Source organism: Helianthus annuus, chromosome 12, assembly GCF_002127325.2.
Source record: "Helianthus annuus cultivar XRQ/B chromosome 12, HanXRQr2.0-SUNRISE, whole genome shotgun sequence".
NCBI lineage: Eukaryota > Viridiplantae > Streptophyta > Magnoliopsida > Asterales > Asteraceae > Helianthus > Helianthus annuus.
Genome location: NC_035444.2, coordinates 116,799,684 through 116,805,401, shown reverse-complemented (window position 1 = coordinate 116,805,401; position 5,718 = coordinate 116,799,684).

The following is a 5,718-nucleotide window of genomic DNA, read 5'->3' as shown; positions in this document are numbered from 1 at the left end:
AATTTATTTAATCCATGGTTGTGAAACAATGATTCTGTTACAACACTCCCCGACGTTTCCGCCACGTTTTGTTGTTTTACGTGGTCGGGGTGTGACAGAAAAGTTGGTATCAGAGCCAATGGTTATAGAGAATTAGGTTATTAGTAATGCTTTGACCTAGACTATAACCTTCCTAGGACCCTAACGCGTGTTTACCTGCGTTTAGTCATAAAACAATACCATCACTTATCCTTAGGTGACAACCACAAAAAGAATATAAATTTGATCTGCTTTGAAAACTAATCATTTGTTCTAGGATGATTGATTACTAGGTTTTGAACCCTTTGTTATAAGGTTTCGAACCCTTTAAGTTTTCAAAATTTCGTCAAAGTTTGGCTCTAAATAATGTAAACACGTGCAAACTGGAAGAGTGGGTGCCTGTATCCTGAGTTTTCTGTCTAAGGCTAGAGTGTTCGTACAAATCCGCAGTATCGGACCAGTCACTCTTACCTGGGAACTCTTGGGGTGAGTGTCCACTTATAGGCGAGCATGTCTTCGTGATACATTATATTGACCCGCTTACTTTGATTAGTCACTATCTCATTTGTTTGCCTTTGGTAACAAACAAATGGTCACAATCTTCATGCGTTGTCATTCTCTTTTGACTATCTTTTGCTTGTTTCCTCCTATGCCTTCCATTGTCTTCAAGATGCCTCTTCATCGCTACAATACTCAAATGTCTAAACCTGGTGCTGCAATTACCCAGCGAATAGGCGTCGTACTCAAGAGGACCGTTGATTTAGCTACCACCATGACTCGCCTCAGGGATGAAGCTGTATAAGGGAACTGCTCCTTGGTGCAATCAATGCCACCGTCATCATCCGAATCAAATACCCTATTTTAAGTGTACCCACAGTGGACGATGGGGACATTTGGTTAACATGTGCCGCTTTGCAATCCAAAGCAAAGCTGTTACAATCTTGCTGCTGCTTAACCTTCAATTTCTGCTTCATATGTCGCCTTGGCATATCAAGCGCCTCAACCTCATGAACTTTCTACCTTGTGTATCGACGTAAGCACGCCTAGTGCAGGGTGTCGGAACACCTCTCGTTACACAAACTCCAAAATCCATATAGGATCTTTCTATCCTCATAATTAGATCCTTGTGGGTGAGTAACATTCATCGGAGTCCTTAATAAAATTCTCTGTATGATTCAAGACATACATTACAATTCAATAAGGACAAAGCCGAATTCCTATTAAGATTTTTCTATCTTCATAGATAGATTCTTGAAAATGATTAAAGTGCCAAATGAAATCCACAGATTGGATTCCTGGTGTACTTTAAGTATCCGCGTCCAAAGATAACAAATTAATAACTGAGTTAAGCAACTATGTGATTATGTGCTTATGTGTTCCCTTTTATGCTTTTGGTGTAATCCAAGTTTTTGTTATCCAAATCCTCGTAGAATCTTCCATATCTTCGTATAAGGGATTCATAGTAGGATATCAAAAGCTACTACCTTAAATCCTTAATGGGCTTCAACGTTATAGTTAAAACCCTTGGATTGTAAAGTACTATTCCAAAGTTAAGACATCCTCCGTTGATGTAGTTAAAGATTCCTATTGGGTAGTTTAGTTAAAGAGGCCCTCTGGTGGTCTAGTTAAAGAGATCATTCGTTGATCTAGTTAAAGAGATTGGTTCGGCAATCTTGTTAAAGATATCATGTGTTGATATAGTTAAAGAGGCCCTCTGGTGGTCTAGTTAAAGAGATCATTCGTTGATCTAGTTAAAGAGATTGGTTCGGCAATCTAGTTAAATATATCATGCGTTGATATAGTTAAAGAGGCCCTCTGGTGGTCTAGTTAAAGAGATCATTTGTTGATCTAGTTAAAGAGATTGGTTCGGCAATCTAGTTAAAGATATCATGCGTTGATATAGTTAAAGAGGCCCTCTGGTGGTCTAGTTAAAGAGATCATTCGTTGATCTAGTTAAAGAGATTGGTTCGGCAATCTAGTTAAATATATCATGCGTTGATATAGTTAAAGAGGCCCTCTGGTGGTCTAGTTAAAGAGATCATTTGTTGATCTAGTTAAAGAGATTGGTTCGGCAATCTAGTTAAAGATATCATGCGTTGATATAGTTAAAGAGGCCCTCTGGTGGTCTAGTTAAAGAGATCATTCGTTGATCTAGTTAAAGAGATTGGTTCGGCAATCTAGTTAAAGATATCATGTGTTGATATAGTTAAAGAGGCCCTCGGGTGGTCTAGTTCAAGAGATTGTTTGTTAATCTAGTTAAAAAGATCCTTTGGTGACCTAGTTAAAGGGACTCTATTGAAGTCTAGTTAAATCACCACAGGATTATTCGTTTGATCTTTTCAACTTCATGTTTCAAGCCCTCACAAGTTTCCTCTAAATAAATTTCACGACGAAATCTCCTGAAGTAGGGGAGACTGTGACACCTGTGTCACTCCAACCATCAAACAAATACCAAACCTATGAAATATTGTATTTCATACTTGGGATTTGTATAAATATGTGTATCGTTTGCACATATTAATTCTTGTTCGATTTCGGGCTTTAAATCGCTTTCTGGAAGGTTATACGCGATCTGATGCGTAAATATAACCAGTTTAATGCAACAAACACTCCGGAACAGTGAAATAGGCTTAACATACCTTAAATAACCATTACATAACTTAGAAATAAGTTTTGGATGGTTTGGTATGCCGAAATCAAGTTTATTCGGTTACAGGGACTAAATTCGACAAACTGCGAAAGTATGTCAATTTGTACTGTAACAGACCTTCCGGAACTTGATCATAAGTTAAGTATGCCCTAAATATTCTTTACATAGCTTAGAAATAGGCTTTGAGGTGTTTGGTGCGCAAAAATAAACTTTATGCTCCTTCAGGGACTAAAAGCGTCAAAAAGTGCATAAGTTTGCATTTTCGCGCATATTTTACGTTCTGAATACTTCCGGACTTCCAAAAATTTATCTAAGCATTAAAATATTTTATTTTAGTGTTTGGTATGATAAATTCCATTCGTCGCTTAATTTGGATCGTTTTTGCGTTCGTTACGACTCCCGTCGTAGTTAAGCGAATAACGCAACCGTACGACCAAACGAACCGACATCTGTGATGTCTTTGAGCATATTTTAAGTTCCCTATACTTTAATATCATTTTAGAGCCTTGAAATGAGGTTAAAGGGGTTTAAAAGTGCCAAAAAAAATCAAGTTTTACAAGTGTAGGGACCATTTTTGAAATTTCTGGCAGATTCAATGAACCTAGTCCATTTTGAAGTGTTAATGGTTTTCACCCATGGTTTTGCAAAACCATGGGATAGTATTCAATGAACATAGTCCACATTAGGGGCTCCCATGGTTTTTGAAAACCATGTGCCCACATGTAAGGTCTAGATCAAATCACGTTTTTCGACGAACGATCTTAACGGTTCAAGGAAATCTATAAATACCCATCACCCATTTCATTCTTCCTCACATTTGAATCTGATTCTACACTCTCTAAGTGGAAGTATATGCTTCCTACCTGAGAGTGAATCGGGTTCGAATCTTGCGGGGACCTTCTGTGCCGTTTGATTCCGTGATCTTCTAGCTTTGCTTGGTGGTTATCCTAAGACTTCTAAGCACCCTCAAGTGAGTACATAGACCCCTCTTTTACTGTTTTTCAAACATTTTGGGGTGAAACACATGTGCCTACTTGTTACTTTCATGATTTCATGCTTTTATATCATATACTTGCTATGTTCATTAGTACACTATTAGTACATGATTTCATTATGTTTTTGCTATGTATGCCCATTGTGTGCATACTTAGTACATCGTTTTACATAACATCTCATGCTATGTATGTTCATCACACTTAGTACATCGTTTTACAAGACATCTTATACTTGGTATCATGCTATGTATGTCCATCCGTCGCATACTTAGTACATTGTTTGTGCATTCTTACCTATGGTTTGGTTGTTACATATTTCACTTGCCATACATGACATTTTGTTTACACAATACTTGATTGACATTTGACAACGGTCTAGACATGGGCAATTTACATTGGTGGTTTATGTGGGTAAGTGATTTGAGTAACGAGACGTGTGTAATGTGATACAAGCATGGTGGATACGCCGCTGGTACTTCCTATATATAAGTGCTTGTATTATATTACATGGCGTAGCGTTATTTAAATCATTCATTTGGATTTATACATTTTTACACAAATAACATATTTTTCACAAGACATTGTTTTACAAAACAGTTTGTTTTATACAAACTCATTTTTACTTGGTTATTCATTTAACCTTACATCATTCTTTTAACTATACATATCTATCATCGATTTTCAAACGTTTTATAAAAGCAAACACTTAAACTGGATTCATGACAAGTTTTTGGTTAAACATTTTCTTAAACCTAAGTCATGGATACTATTTTTCATAAAACCTATGTACTCGCCGGCATTTTTATGCTGACGTATTTTCACATGTGTTTCAGGTACAATAGTTGATGATATTTGATGATGATATTGATGCATGCTCACATAGGATTGGACGAGACCTTAGTGACATTAAAAGATGCAAGACTAGTTAATTTTTGTTATGTTTCTTTATTGTTAAGACATTGTAACTCATTTAATTCAATAAAACGAAATTTGTTTAATCCATGGTTGTGAAACAATGATTTTGTTACAACACTCCCCGACGTTTCCGCCACGTTTTGTTGTTTTACGTGGTCGGGGTGTGACATAGATTTATCTTCATAGTATCATGGTCGATCAAGATTCACACATAGATTATCATCAAGAATAAAGCTTCATAAATTTAATTTGATCATGAGATTTAGAATTAGTGTTTTAGATTGCGGACATATGTGCGATTTGTATAAAAAGTCTCAAAATAAACGAAGAATCAAACCTAAAACCACACATACGAGAAAATCGAGATGACATAAAAGATAGGCTCATAAAACATAGGATTGTTCCGGGTAGAGGAACGGTGACTAACCAAAGTGGTTTGAACCCCTTTCGAATTGAGGCAACGTGTCCTGACTTACTTAGACAAATACGTCATCGATGTTAGGCCTACGGTATTCGTCCTTTTGGTCATTTCACGTTCCTCATTGATTGGTAGTTTCGAGACTTTGTCGAGACATAAAATCAAAGAGTGGGACTAGTGATCAAGGTCTGAGTTTCACCTCTATCTTGACAACATCGTACCTTAATAGCGTCGGTACTTATCAACGAATAAGACCTACTAGAAGAAAATAAGGAAATTTCCCATCAAGGTTTGGATGTCACTCCTGACTTGAGGGCAAATATCGTGCAACTTGCACACACTGATTTGCAGCGTTTTCAAATATCAAGTGTATATTGTATCAGCCTTAGGAAAGACATGTAAACTTAGCTGGAAAATGTGTTGCTAGGAAGCAGCTATGGTCGAATGCATAAGTCTTAAACAACAGATAAGAATCAAGATTCCTAGAACTATAGACTAGGGCAAGTATTCCTACTTATCCTAATTCCCTATAGTTATGGCTCTGATACCAATCTATCACACCCCAACCGATGGCGGAAACATCGGGGTGCGGCACTAAGCGTTCAGATTGCTCACGAGATTCCATAACACTAATAGTTTCAATATAGATTAAATAAGTTTCATGCAAAATTTGTCTAAAAAGTCAACGCAAGACTAAGTATCAAGTACAATCTCAAATCATT